The sequence below is a fragment of the Pinus tabuliformis genome, chromosome 4_1, assembly GCF_031772625.1.
Source record: "Pinus tabuliformis cultivar Carrire ecotype Pingquan chromosome 4_1, CPIR1, whole genome shotgun sequence".
NCBI classification, from domain to species: Eukaryota; Viridiplantae; Streptophyta; class Pinopsida; order Pinales; family Pinaceae; genus Pinus; species Pinus tabuliformis.
Genome location: NC_142303.1, coordinates 841840358 through 841856652, shown reverse-complemented (window position 1 = coordinate 841856652; position 16295 = coordinate 841840358).

The following is a 16295-nucleotide window of genomic DNA, read 5'->3' as shown; positions in this document are numbered from 1 at the left end:
TTCTCATCCTTCCATGTGGAATATTCAGCGAGTAAGTTATTCCACTTGACGAGATACTCCAAAATTGATCGATTTTGTAGCTGTCGAGTTCTTGTTTCTGTGACTGCTTCACTTTCCAATATGATTTTTCCTTCCTCATCAAGTTCTGGCAATATTGTTTTAATTGGGAGCTTGTCACCTATAACCTTCTTTAAGCATGAAACATGGAAAACTAGGTGCACTCGGGAGGATGTAGGAAGCTCCAATTTGTATGCGATAGTACCAATATTTTGCAACACCTTGTACAGAACATAATACTTTGGTGGTAATTTATTATCCTTCTTAGCTTGCTCGAGGGACATTTGTTTGTATGGTTGTAGCCGTAGAAATACCCAGTTGCCTACATCAAAACTTCTTTCACTGTGATGTTGATCTTCTTGTTGTTTCATTATATTTTGTGCCAAAGTGACGTTATCCTTTAAGAGTTGGAGAACTTGTCGTTGATGCTCGATGTGATCTTCCACTACTTGAAACTTAGAATTTTCTCTTAAATATGATGTGATGGATGGTGGATGACATCCATAAAGTTCCATAAATGGGGTCATTTTTGCTGCAGTATGGAAGGAAGTGTTATGCCACCATTCAACCAGAGGTAACCACTTGACCCATTGTGTCTGTTTATCAGATACAAAGAAACAAACATATCCTTCCAAACAATTGTTCACTATCTCAGTTTTCCCATCATATTGAGGATGATAAGACGAGCTATGAGATAATTGAGTACCCAGACAAGAAAATAATTCCGTCCAAAAATTTCCAATGAAAATGGGATCTCTGTCGCTTACAATAATCTTTGGGTTTCCATGTAACTTTTGAATTGTTTCCATAAATGCAGTAGCAATTGTAATGGCTTTAAATGGATGAGATAATGCACAAAAGTGTGCATACTTGGTAAGTCTATCAACTACCACCATGATGACACTCTTTCCTTCGGACTTGGGTAAACCTATGATAAAATCTATTGAAACCTCCTCACAATGTTGACTTGGAATAGATAAAGGTTGTAGCAGACCTAGGGTCTTAATTTTCTCAATTTTATTTTGTTGGCAAACCAAACATTTTGCCACAAACTTTTGAATATCATATTTAAGGCCATCCTAAAAAAATTCCTTCTTAACCCTGTGGTAAGTTTTTAAAAATCCCGAGTGACCTCCTAAGGGAGAGGTGTGCAATTCCAGAAGAATATTTTGTTTGAGTTAGGAATTCTTACAAAGGTATAAGTGATCTTTGTACCATAATGAATCATTTTTCCAGCTAAATGAATTAGATGTATTGGGATCTTGCTGCAACTTTTGAATGAGTTCCCACACTTCTTTGTCATTCTTCCATTCATCCATTGCTTCGGTTATCCAATCTAGTTGGATAATATAAATGGCACAAAGCAATGCTTCCACATCCTCATCCTTTCTCGCGAGTGCATCTACAACAACATTTTGATTTTCTTTTTCGTAGATGATTTCAAAGTCATAACCCAACATCTTTGTGACCCATTTTTTCTGCTCTTCTAAAGATAATATTTGTTCTGAAAAGTATTTAAGACTATCATGATCCGTTTTTACCTTGAAGTGTCTTCCAGTATGGTAAGGTCACCATTTCTTAAGTGCATGTAGTATTGCCAACATTTCCTTCTCATAAATAGCTTTGTGCAAATACTTTCCTTTGATTGGACGACTTTTAAAAGCAATGGGTCTTCCTTCTTGCATTAAAACAACACCAATTCCATTTCTTGAGGCCTCACATTCCATAATAAAGGTTTTTGTGAAGTTTGGCGTAGCTAAGACCGATGCTTGGTACATTGACTTTTTAAGACATTCAAAGGCATTAGTTTCTTTTGGAGTCCAAGAAAATGCATCTTTCTTCAGTAATGTTGTTAGATGTGCTACTATTCTCCCATAATTCTTAACAAACTTGCGATAATACCCCGTCAATCTAAGAAATCATCGCAGATGCTTTATGGATGTGGGGCTTTTCCATTCCTTAATGGCTTTAATTTTCTAGGGTCTACCTTAACACCTTCATGAGATACAATATGACCCAGATATTCCACCTCCTGTACTCCAAATAAACATTTGGAGGTTTTTGAATATAATTGTTTCTCCTGCAATAGTTTGATCATCCTTTCAACATGTTGAACATGATCCTTCCAAGACTTGTTGTAGATTAGTATATAATGAAAAAATACTAACACAATTTTTCTAAGGGTTTGAAAATGGAATTCATCAAACCTTGAAATGTAGAAGGTGCATTGGTAAGGCCAAAAGGCATGACTAAAAATTCACAATGTCCCTCATGAGTTCTAAACGTTGTTTTCAGAATGTCTTCAGTCTTCATTCTGATTAGGAAACATTTCTTGTAGCAACTTTGTCAAACCTTCCATGTCTGCTTTTAAACCATTCTTCAAATCTTCAATGTTGCCTTTCATTTTTGCTTCTATACCATTCATATTAGCTTTCATGCCATCCTTCAAACCTTCCATGTCTGATTTTAATCTATTCTTCAAACCATCCATCTTATCTTCCATTTCATTTTTGGTTACTCTTTGTGAGAGCGAAATTTGTTGCACTTGGTCTTGTAATTTTGATATATCATGTTGTATATCTTCTTCTTCTTCATGCGTCATCGTAGATCTTTCTGGTTACTTACTATGTGTTTCCATTTTATTTCTTCGAGTCATTTTAAAATCAAACAATGATATCTATGATTCACTATACCCTTTGAATCACTTCAAACTGATTTTTCAAATGAAAGTTATGCAATTTAAAAAAAAAATACACACTTTTTTTCACTTTGTAGGAGCTCGATATTGAATCTGTTGCATCTCTATAATTTTGGATCTCCAAGGTCTGAAATTTCTTCATGTGGTATCCCTTTGAGTCCTCTTTCCAACCCCATAAGTTTGATCGAGATTAGATTCTTCAATAAATAGTTATTCTCAATCTCCCACGATGACCTGATTATAGACTGGTTTAGTAGAGCGAATTGTTACAGAGTGTCACGTGTCATTGTTTAGACCTTCAGCCCTGAAAATGATACCCAACAAACTAAAGCCCGTCCTCTTTCTTTCACTTTTTATGAAATTTAAATCCAATGCTCAAAGAGAAAGTTATGATGATTTCCCAAGGTTTCCTGTTTGAGATGGAATTCTTGAGCCTGCAAAAACCCTAATTTCCTCATATCATATCTCCAAAAATATAGCGAGACAAGATTTGGAATTTGTACACGAGGTTCATTAATATTTCGGCTCCACGGGGTTTCAATTTAAGCTTCTGAAACTTCATAGAATTTTTTTTATAGTGAAAATTTCACGATGACCTATTTGTAGCAACAAAACCCTAGAATCCAAAGCTCTGATACCAAATGTTATGCAACCAGCTCACAAATAGATAGATTAACGACTTAAAAATTATCCTCTTCGAGGGGGAAACCTCCTTTACATTACATAATTGAACAATTCTTGGATGATTTAAATGAACAAACCTCCTTTCTATATATATGAGTCTAAACGGTCACAATATAATCAGAGCCGACATAACAATAATAATGTAAGGGCACACCAATAACAATAGTGGGCTTCTATGAGGCACACTAATAACAATATGGGGAAAACATGAGCGCACCAATAACAATAAGGGGGCTACACTGACAATAACAATGAGTGAATACACTAGTATTATAGGGACCTAATAGTTACAATACTATGAGCCAATATAATGACTTATTAATACCACTTGCCCAAAAAACAGTAACTCAAGATCATATGCTATTTTTTTAGTTAATAAATTCTAATTAAAAGTGCTAAAATGGCATAATTGCTTTTGAAATAAATATAAACTTTTGATCTATAACTACTAATAAGAATATTCTAAAATATCCTGTGGAGGTTAAATCCTTACCATCCACCTAATAAATATTGATAATTAAATTAAAATTGTAGAAACCCTATTTCAAAATAAACGTACCTATCACCATAATTAAAAATAAAAATAACAAGAAAAAAAACTAAATATTATACCCTATTCTTGATAAATTTGTAAAAAGTAAACCATTCCCTTTTAATAAAAATAACATATCAAAGTTGAAACAAAGTACTACATGATTGAAAAAGTGTTGATTTAAAAAATGGTATAATTGCCTCTAACAAATAGATGAATGAAATGTTCAAGTATGATAACCTGCAAGATGAATCTTTTAAACATATTCACTCACTTAGCACTATAACAAGGAGAAATACATTTTCCCAATTTGACGTTGGAAAAATGTACATAATACTATAGAGTAGGAGAGAATTTTTCCTAGCAATTTGTATAAATGTATGATATACAAAACCCTTTGAAAAGCCCAACATGCTTTAAATTTGGATTGAAAATTTGTGTACGCATTAAAAAAAATCATGAACTAAAAAAACATGAATTATACTTAATAGTGGATAAGAAGAGTGTTATACTTAATAAACTTGATGATGACAGATTTTATTTTTAATATGTTTAAAAGTATTATTTTTCAAATATAATATATTAAATATAAAATGTTATTAATTGATTATATAATGTGTTTAATTTTCATGAGTATTTTAATTATTATAACTATTAAAAGAAAATTCATGTGTGTTGACAAATTGTAAATTTATAATTAATCAATACCATTTTATAAATATGAAAATATAAATGATAAGAATCATGATTTTTATAACTATATTAACTATGTGTATTGATAATTTGTAAACTTATAATTAGTTAATATATGATATTGATTTACATTATGGATGTGTTAGTGTTTTTTTCTAACAAAATTTGGTGTAGTTATAAGGCACCCAAGATTATATGATTAACAATGACAAGAAATAAAATGTTTACTCTTTGTTATTTTTTATAAGTCATTTCATAAGACTCACAAAAATATATGTAAATGGTTTGGTCTCAAAGAGATGGGCTTATTACTTGATATCATGATAATATGGTTTAGGTTGAAATAGTTTTGTTTAAGAATATGGGTTCTAATTCATGTAATCATAAAGTAGTAATGAAACAAGTTACATAATAGCAAGCACCTGCCATCTAGTTTAAATATATCTAAATTAAAGTAAAAGACTATGAAGATTTGGAAAAATGGAAGCCTATATAAATTCATGCAGAAACTGTAAAACAAAACTAGAAGAAAAATAGGTAAAATTAGAAAATAAGAGACTAAGAAAAAAAGGAGGGACTATATTTAATTATACAGAGTCAAGTTATGCAATTTGTAAATTCTCAAGATTTTTATAACAAATTGTTAATTATTTTCCCTTCATTGATATACCCCATTTTATGAATTTTCTTTTAGTACAAATTTTGGTGATGAACATGCATTGGTGGATAGCAACCAATAAGGACTATTCTAATAGCCAATGATGACTATTCAATTGTTAGTTTATGATAGGTTTTCCCACTGTGAAAAACAAAGAGAAGAGAAAACTTCACATAAACCAATGTGGATTTGGAATTAGTAGATATTTAACCTAAATTTTAAAAATGGATAGTTTGTATAAAATTTTATATATTATAAACTTGGATCAGTTTTCCAAGTTAACAACATACATTTTGTTTAGATTCCATATCAACATTCTAATGATTTTTTTTTTAAATTTCTTTTTTGGTCTTTTTAAAAATTCTAAAATGTAATTTAAAAATGAGAAAAAAACCTAAATTATACTCTAAACAAAAAGTCTATTACGCCAATATTGATTGTTGAAGATGGACGTACCTAGTGTCAAATTTGAAGCAACACCATTATGGTGACTTTAATCAACAAATTTTACTCAACTTTGAAACTACTAAACAATGAGAAGTTGTTGAATACAAACCCGATTGGTTGACTTGTGCAAATTTAGGAAATGTTATGGAGTTCTTACATAAGGAAACTTTTCCATTGGGAAAAGTTAGACAAACATTTATATTTTAAGGGGACCTCAAATATAGTTAAATTAATAAAAATATCTAAATTAAAGTAAATGTTTTATTTTGATGATGGCAACCAATTGATAATTACTAGGATAACCCTCCAACATAAGACATGATTATGACACTGAGCAAAAATATGATATGCATGGATATGGTGTTCTTCTCCTACCCTTGCTTAGATATGATTCCCTTGTTTTTTTCTCGGTAACAAAACTATTCTATTAAATATTTACAGAGTACAAAATACATCAGGTTAGACCCGTTTGCTCTTGCCCAGACATAGACAAAACTGAGACAAAACTAAGACTGTCCATAGACACACAGGCCCGCGCAGGGGATACAGAAAGAACTAACACCATTGACACAAAAAGGACTGTTCAGGTCGTCCCGTGCAGGGGAGACACAAAAACCTATCAGCTTTGATATTCTGAAACAAAAACCATAGACTGACACAACAACAAACCAGGAGACGGCAGCGTGCTTGCGCCCAGGTGGAGCAGGGGCACCGGCGAGATTATTTGCTCGGCTCATCCATTTTCTCCTCCACAATTGGGTACCAGCCGTAGTAATCCTGGTCAGCATGGGTAGGCGAGGTCGCTTCCACTTCCCCCGCGGTGGCTGTTGGAGCATTCTGGGATTGCTTGGAAGTATCTTCAATGATGGCCCGACTCTTGTCATCCTGCTCCATCTCAGCAGTCGGAACTTGCTCTGCATCCTTCTGGTGGTCCTGCATCCCCTACTCCTGAGCATCCATGGGGTCATCCACCTCCGGAGGGCTCTCGATGAACAGAATGGAGACATGAGCACTAATTCTCGGATTTGCCGTGGAGCTGGTGAAGTTGAAAATCGTGGATCCGAAGGCTGGCAAGGAGGCCGAGCTGGAAGCCTCTGCATCCAGATGATGGCCGGAGAGCAGGGGAGCGGCTCCAATGGAGCTTACCAGATTACAGTGGCAGCAGTGCCTCATTACATTTCTCACAGGTTTGCTCGAGCCCCCGCCTCTGGAGGAACCACGACGGCTCAACAACCTTTGTCTGGGTCTCACCATGGTGATTTGAGCCTCCATGCCAACTGCCAGATGAGCCAAACTGTCGCAAACCAGAACCAGCACTGTAATATACTCCACCGCCTGAGAGGGGGCCGTTTCAACACCAGAGAGGCCAGCCAAGTGCTGCATAACCATAATTCCTTGCTCCCAGCCGGATATAAGCTCGCCATCGTCACCAACCCGCCTCGAAATCCCATCCGCCATAACTGCATTAGTGCTCTGGGCATTCATATCTGCAATCCCCCGTCCCTTCAATTTAAACCAGGAGTGTGCCGTCCCCCGTCCTCTCGCATGGAAGGCCACGTGATGCCCATGGAGCGGCATGTGGCTGGCTTCCATCTCCCGTCCCGTCGCATTAAGCACCCGCATCCGAGGGCGTTTCCTCCATTTGGACCAATCGCGAACATTCTTGGGCTTCCTCATTTGATAATATGTCCTTCAGCTGTCCAGTAAGTAGAGAGTGATTAGTTCCCACTCCAACATTGGCCATGTAGTCCGCTATCTTATTGCCCTCCCTCTTTGTGTGAATGAAGGTGATAGCTCTGTTGATTTGAAGCTTCTGTTCTATAGCTTCCAGACGCGCTTCCAGCCTCCAGCTGGTTGCTACTTTTTTGGCTTGAGATCCGTTTAGGATTTTTTTTGCCATATTGATGAGGATTTGGGAGTCTCCTTCAACCTCCAGAGGATAGAGGTTTAACTCGCTAGCGAGCTGAATACCCTGCCACAATCCTTCCAATTCTGCTGAGTTGTTGGTGTCCCAGCCAATGCTTCCATAAAAGAGAGTTATGGGAGTTCCTTCATGATTTCTTATTACTCCCCCAAATCCTGCTAAGCCAGGATTTCCTTTTGAGGCACCATCAAAGTTAAGTTTGAAAGTGTGCTTTGGCGGAGGCTTCCATTCAGCTTGTTCGTCCTTGCCGTTCATAGGGGAGTTCTGCTGGTCCGTGCCATTGATGCCTCTGATCTGCCAATTCTCCATGATGGCTTTCTCATTGTCTAGGGTAGGCTATTCCTCCTTCTTCCATGATCTTGTCATCAGAGTTTCTTGGATGTTTTTGCAGAGCATATGCCAGACTGTGTCCATGGAGGAGCGTTGATTTTTGAAGATGCGTTTGTTTCGCTCCTTCCAGATACTCCATAAGATTAGCCCAGGAATCAATCGCCAAAGATGATTGAGGATGTTACTCTTATACGGGTCCTTTTGCCATTGACGTATGGAGTTCGTGATTTCTACTTCAAGTCTGCATCTTTTTTGGCAGCGAAAGCTTGCTTTCTCCCATAGTTGGTTGGCTAGAGGACACGAGTCCAACAAGTGTTGGAGCGTTTCCTCATGGGCGCAGCAGTTAACGCATATGGAGGGTCCATGGAAATTTCTTCTACGAAGCTTGTCCCAAGTTAGGATTCTCTGATGCCCTACCAACCAGAGAAAGTGACATATCTTTGGCCACGAGCCTGAGTTCCAAATTTCGCCCCAGATTGGGTCTTGAGGAACATCATCATTGCACATAATTTTATAAGCTTCAGATGTGGTGAACGCTCCCTTAGGTAGATATCCCCATCTTATGATATCCTCCCTTTCGTCGTATCTGATTTTTCTTTTGCTGAGCTCAATTTCCAGAGCTGTGGATGACTGGCGATTTACATTAGAGAGGATTTGATTGCCTGGCTTCCAGATTCTGAATCCTTTCTCCAAGTCCTGGGTCCAAAGGTGCCTGATCTTGGTAGTCTGTGTTTCCTCCTCCATATGTTGCAAAGGCTGGTTCAGGACCTTGCTGAGGGTGGGCATTTGATTCCATGCATCCGTCCAGAATCTAGCATTCTTGCCATTTCTCACCTCCCAGAAGCTGTGCTTCTGGATCATTTTATAATGTTCCTTGGCTGCATTCCAAATTAATGAGCCCTTGTTACTGGGTTCCATCCTGATAAGCTCTTCCTGGGGTCGCTGGTTTGCATATTTTGCTGATCATAGAGTGACCCACGGCTTTCCTGCATTGGTGAGCCATTGCCACCAGATCTTGGCTCCCATGATGGCATTGCTGTGCTCCGGATCTCTTAATCCAATTCCTCCTTTTGCCTTTGGCTTGCAAACGGAGCTCCATTTTACCAGTGCCCACTTGCGATTGGTAGCGTTGCTCCCCCATAGGAAATTTCTCTGAATTTTCCTTAATCTTTTTAGGACCCATTTAGGCGCTGCCAAGATGGAGAAAAGGTACAACGACATAGCTTGAAGGACAAATTTGATGAGAACTGCCCGGCTGACAAGGTTAAGGGTTCTGTGAGTCCATTGATTGAGCCTAGATTCAAGCTTTTCAATTAGATTTCGCCAAGAGGAGTGAGTGATGGCTGAGGTAGTGAGGGGAGCTCCAAGGTACTTTGAAGGGAGAGAGGCCCCAGGGAATCCCAGCATACGGACTATGGCAGACTTGACTACTGGGGGAGTATTAAAAAAGAAAATCTGCGATTTGGAGCAATTAATATTGGTCCCAGAGGCTTCTGAGAAGTCAGAAAGGATAGCTTTGAAAACTGATGCTTCTTGAGCATAAGGGTATCCATACATCATCGTGTCATCAACAAATTGCTGATGGGAGGTAGCGGGCAGGTGATGAATGGAGATACCTTTAAGCTGGTGCATGTGGAGGCTATTCTTAATGTGACGCCCCAGTCCGTCAGCCATCAAAACAAAGAGGAAGGGGGAGAGGGGGTCACCTTGCCTAATACCACGGGAGGGATAGAAATGGCGAGAGGGGATCCCATTAACTAGGATGGAGAAGCTAGAGGAGGAGATAAGGCTCATAACCCAGCAAACCCAGGTGGGGCTGAAACCAAAAGCTGTTAACACTTGCTGAATATAATTCCAACTGAGTTTGTCAAAGGCCTTGGAAAGATCCAGTTTAAGGAGCATACCTGCCTGCTTGGAGTGCTTGAGAGAATGAGCAATCTCATGAGTGTGGATGATTCCGTCTAGAATCTTTCGGCCTTCCACGTACCCGGATTGTTCTGGCGAGATGAGCATTGGCAGGAGGGGCTTTAGCCTGTTCGCAATGACTTTCGATATGACCTTGTATATGACATTGCAAAGAGCTATGGGCCGAAATTTGTCCGGTTTGAGCGCATCCTCTTCTTTTGGAATTAGGGCAATGAAGGTGGTATTGAGCGAGGGAAGTAACCAATGAGCAACTCTCGACTCCTCCACCACCTCCCAGACTTCCATCTTAATCAAATCCCAGAACCTGTGAAAGAAAGAAGTGGTAAACCCATCCGGCCCGGGAGCTTTTCCATCTTTGAATTGAGTCATTGCATTGTCTACTTCCTGCATTTGAATTGGGCTGAGGAGGATCTTATTATGCTCTTCGGTGATAAGTTTTGGTATATTGCGGGTGATTCTTTCAATTGCCGGATTTCTGTCGATGTCGGGTTCTTGGTGAACCTGCTTGAAGTGATCGAGGAGAGTATTTTCGATTTCCTCATGTTGCTCCACCTTTTCTCCGCCTGGTTTTTGAATGAATGGAATATTGTTGCCCATTCTGCGTTGCACTGTTGTTCTATGAAAATTTTTTGTATTTCTTTCTCCCTCTTTGAGCCATCTGATTCTTGATTTCTGCTTCCAGTATATCTCCTCCTGCCTTCTTCTTTCTTCTAGCTGAGTGTGGATGCGCTGTTCCTGTGCGAGTGTTCGCTCGGTATGCCCGCATGTGCTTATTTCTCTTTGCAGTTCCTCCATTTCTTTTTGAAGAACATTTTGTTCCTTGAATATGTTTCCAAATGTCTCTCGATTCCATCGCTTGAGGCAGAGCTTTAAATGTTTGAGTTTCTGTTGAAACTGAAACATTTTGGAGCCGTCTTGCGGGCGGAAGGAGGTCCATGTGGTATTGACGAAGTCTCTGAGAGAGGGATGAGTGAACCAAAACTCCTCAAAATGGAAAGGCCTTCGCGTTTTATTGCCTGGGCGTTGCCATTGAAGGGCAATCGGCTAGTGATCAGAGCCAGCGTGGGGTAAGATGGCCGCCAAGAAATCTCCCCCTAAGTGGATCGAGTTATCAGATATGAGAAAGCGATCCAGCTTGGTAGCAATTTGATGAGTGCCTGTTCTGCGATTACTCCACGTAAAAGTGCCATTGCAAAACTGTAAATCAATCAAGGATGCATTCTGAATGAAGTTTTTGAAGTGGATGTTTTCCTGCTCCAGCTTGTTTCTACCTCCAAGCTTCTCCTCTAAATTTGTGATCATATTATAGTCCCCTCCTGCAATCCACAGAGGGTGCTTGCGATTGGCGTTGAGGATTTCTAATGTGTCGAGGAGAGCCATCTTTTCCTTTGCTTCCTGGGGGAAGTAGACATTCGAGAGGTGCCCATGAATATTAGTGCCTACTATGTGGAAGATAGCCTGAATGAGATTATGTGAGGCATGGAATTCCGACAGAGTAAGGGCCTGAGGGTTCCATGCAATGGCTAATCCCCCTGAAGCACCCGAAGCATCTACAGCTACTGATTGACATCCTGACCATGCTTTGGTGAAGATTTTTTCTAAAGTAGTGCTATTACATTTTGTTTCTTGGAAAAAACAAATTTGTGGCTTTTCTATTTTAATCATATTTTTGAGCATTCTGAGCTTTCCTGAGCCGTTGAGCCCCCCGAGGTTCCATGAGATGAGCTTCATGATTCACTAATGGGGGATGGCTTGTAGTACTTCGTAAGCTTAGAATACTTACCGGAGTCTACCAAAATCTTTCCAAGCGCTATTGTTCTTTGGAGGTCTGTTCTTCTTCCTCTTTTTTTGGAGTCTTTTGGGGTTTGACTGAGGTCCCAGTGACTTCCTGGCTGAATGCCTAGCTGATTCTGATAGTAGGCCCTGGAAATGACGATTTCCAGTTTATCCAGTTGTATTTCTGGGATACTTTCATATGCTTTTCTCTTGCATGCTGCTTCTAGTTCAAGTATGTCTAGACCATATAGATCTATACTTTCCGGCTCTTCCTCCATATGTTGCACCTGATTGTCCTCTTCCACGGGAATACTTGAATCCTGGACGGGGCCTGAGGATCCATCAACCTCCATTTCGATGCCTTTGTCCTGTTGTTTTTCTTTGCTCTCCACAATGAGGATAGGGGGTACCTTGGAGGGGTGGGATTTGGAAAGGTGGGCTTCGGGAGGAGGCTGTGAAGAGGAGGAGGGGTGGTCCGAACTTGGAGGGGGGGAGGTGTTGTGATCATCCGAGAAATTAGCCAAGATGCCAAAGCTGTTCTTGACTGAATGTGCAGGACCAGTATTCGATTTGGGTTTCTTCCCAGAGGGTGGTTTTTTATGCGCTCTCTTTCGAGTTGGGGCTTTGGTAAAGCCATCATTGGGCTGAGACTCAGAGGGTGAAGGGGCTTTTTCTTGAACATTCAGGGGGCAGTCTCTAAATAGATGCCCTATGGCGTGGCATTTACGACAGCGAAACGGAACATGTTCATAGTCTAAAGGCTGAATCCACTCATGATCATGGTGAGAGAGACTTACCGATTCCGGCAGGGCTTTGTCCAGGCGCATGAAGACGCATAAGCAGGCGTAGGATGTGAATCTTCGGAGTTTCGTTTCCTCAGCCGTCCTGATATATCCCCCTAAACCATTTCCTATATTTTTCAGAATATTCTCATGCCAATATTCATCTGGTAGTCCATAGAGTCTTATCCAGACTGGTGCCCAAGTGAGATCCTCCTGATCTGGGTTAAATCTGGGACCCCATTCCCTTAGGTAAAGGCCTGCCGAGTTGAAGAAATAAGGACCTTCAACCAGTATTCTATGTTTATCTTCCAGACAGAAAAAGATTGCAGTGAAGAACCCTTTTGGGCCTAACTGCAGTGTCACATCTCCCTTAGGTTTCCACTTCGCGGCAATCCAACTGTACAGGGCTTTCTCCGTCGGCCAAAACCCTATGAACTTCCCTATGAGTGCGTGGTCAGTCGTGTATTAGATTCGTGCTTCTATTATTTCCCTTGGCAGTTCTATTCTAGGTCTATCTGTGGCTATTGGTTTGCATGTGGCTGAAGATACTTTCTGAGTTCCCTCTGATGAGGATGGTCGTACAGTTTCTCCATTTACCTTATCTTTCAAGTTCTCTTTTCCTTTGCGTTCATTCTGGCGCAAGATTTCGGGATTGATCATGTTTTCATTGATTGATCCGAATCGGATAGATCTTTCATCGTGTTGCTGTTCTTTTTGTGCGCTGGGGGAGGTTGCAAAAGCCCCCCCCTGGGGGTCTCCCATGTGTCCTGCGCCCTTTCCTCCTTTGTGTTGAAAAGCCTACGCAGGTCGTCAGGTCCTTGCTGGTTCTCTGCAGAGAGCAGTCTGTGCCGTCTGAGCACGCAGTCAAACCCTAGCCGCAGATGCCAGAGCGAGCTCTCCTTCCTCTCCCGATATGATTCCCTTGTTACTTGTAATTATCATGTACATTTTAAAAATGTTTATCTATATAAAAAAATATTGAGTTTATTAGGTGGGCAATTGTCTTTTCTTATATTTTATATAAATTTAAGTTAAAATATAAAGATATAAATTAAAAATATATCAAATTAAACCTTTTAAATTATTAAATGTTTAATTAATAAATACGTAATTTAAAAAATAATTAAAAAATAATACAATTCTATGTAAAAATAAACTATTTTTTATTAAAATATAAATTTAATCATTTTTATTAAAAAATGAAATTTAACTATTTAATTAAATATTTAACTTATAACTCTCTAATTTCAATGAAACTTTTAAGTTTATATATATATTATAATTAGATATATTTTTTTATATGAAATTAAATTATATTTTGAATTAGAATTTTGTATTAATATTATATTTAGATTACGAAACTTTTAAGTTTATATATATATTATAATTAGATATATTTTTTTATATGAAATTAAATTATATTTTGAATTAGAATTTTGTATTAATATTATATTTAGATTACGAATAGATATTATTGATATATCTATAATTTTTCTACTTAAAATTTAAGTAATGAGTAAAATAAAAATTTAAGTAATGAGTAAAATAGAGAATCGGTTCATTTGTATATAAATTTTGTTATTAAAAATACATTTTCATAATATAAAAATATTTAAAACTAAAAATTTGTTATTCTTATAAGGAAATAAATTAATTACTTAAAATTTAATATATAAAAATATTTGAAAAATGAAATTTTATGATATGACATATCATTTTTAGACAAAATAATAAAACATTTTTATTAATAACTAATATTTAATAATCAATCTCTAAATTATAATTAATTTAACAATTAAAAATAAAAATATAAAAATAATAGTCATATATATATAACAAAAAAATATTCTTAGAATAAAGAAACGTATTCATTCAACAATGAAAATTACAATGGCATGACAAAATATTTGTATAAAAAATATGAAATATTAAAAAAAGCAAAAACACAGATATATAATTTATATTGATTTGTAAAATATATTAAAAGATCTAATTTCAAAGAATAAAAAATCATGTAAACATTAAAAAATTATCAATAAGATTTATGAGGTATTGTTAGGTCACTTAAAAATCTATATAAAGACACTTTGTCATTCGTGCTGAGATGGGACATTGACTTTGTATAGTGTAGTTGGAACATATAAATAAATAAAAAGATTAAAACCACAATAGCAAAAAGAGAGTGAGTTATAGCCCTCTTAAACTTGGTTATTCAAATTGCAAATTTTGTAAGATTTTTTTGGAATGGACAAAACTCAATTAAAGTTATTTTATGTGGTAGAACTCATGGTAGAACAAAAAAACAGTTAACATTCCATGTAATAAGTAACCAACCCAACTTCAAAATATTAATTTATATGTTTTATTTTTTTTAATCAATTTAAAAAAAATTAAATAGAAAAACAATTTTAATTTTTTCCTAAAACCAATGAAACTTATCTAATATCTAATTATATATATATTTTTACGTATGATCTAAATGGAGTTGTCTATAATGCGATTTTTTGGAGATTCCGGTGACGGAATCCGGCGGAAGAAATTGAGATTAAATCATAATTTTTTGCAGTTAAAATGGTTTTTAGCATATTCGGATTCAGCACCCTGAAAAACCCCTGGGACGCTTTGATTGTGCAGAAACTAGCTATCAAACTTGCGATTCCAATAAATTGCTCCCAGATTTTCACCGAAAAAACCCGCTAGAAAAACTTTCAAAAAATCACATTATACACAACTGACAACAAAGCATAATATGCTTATAACAACTATTATTGTGAAAAAATATTACTACCTAAGCGCTCGAAGAACATTGCGAACTCATAGGGTGTGGGACACGTCACACCATTGTTGATTTCAACAGGGTGGGTTTTACATTAATACTCAATTCATGAACCATTGGGAAATTAAATGCGTAGGTGCTGGTGTTTAGAGTGTTAATATTAAAAGTATTAAAATTAAATCATCAATCCACCAAATCTTGGACGTACTTCTAACCCAGATCTTGTAAAGAAAGCTAGTCCATATATATATATATAATCAACTCGAAATTCCATATTCCATTTTTTGTGATCACTGTAATGCGTACTGAACAAGTTCCAAAATTGTTACATACTTGTCTAATTAATGATTGCAGAAAATAATTTTAGGCACCGTATTGTTGACCATAAGTTAAAAAAATTGAGTTACATAGCCTTGAAATATGACAACGATATGTTTGAAGATGGTGATAATGGAATTTAAATGGTGAATTAATGCCAGTATATAAAGATTTGAATGTACAATTAATTAAAAATGTAATCATTGCAAAATAGGGGTCAACCAATCAAATTTTAAATAAATATATTAAAATATTATAAAAAATAATAAAATTTAATCTTTAATGTTAAACTATGGAGAAAGGTGCAAATTATTTTAGTCAAAGCAAACTAATAGCTAGTAAAGCAAAAAATTGAATATCTTGTGGCAGGGAGGATAATAAGATTATTAAAAATGTAATATTAAAATTGTATATTATTGATTAATTAAGATTTATTTTAATTTTAATTTTATTAAGTATTAAGAAGGATTAAATCTGTTAAGGTGTAATTTTTTTTTTTTTTTTTTCAAGTTTGTAATTCAGAAAATTGTGCTCAAGAAATTTGAACTATTGTGTTATGGAAATATTGAATTATTGTGTTTGAGAAATGTTATCTCTCTTTGCAATTGATAAATCTAAGATTAAAATGGATCTGAACTCTTAGAGAGAACGAATATTGGAACACAAGTTGTGGGAAATGGTATAAAAATATTAT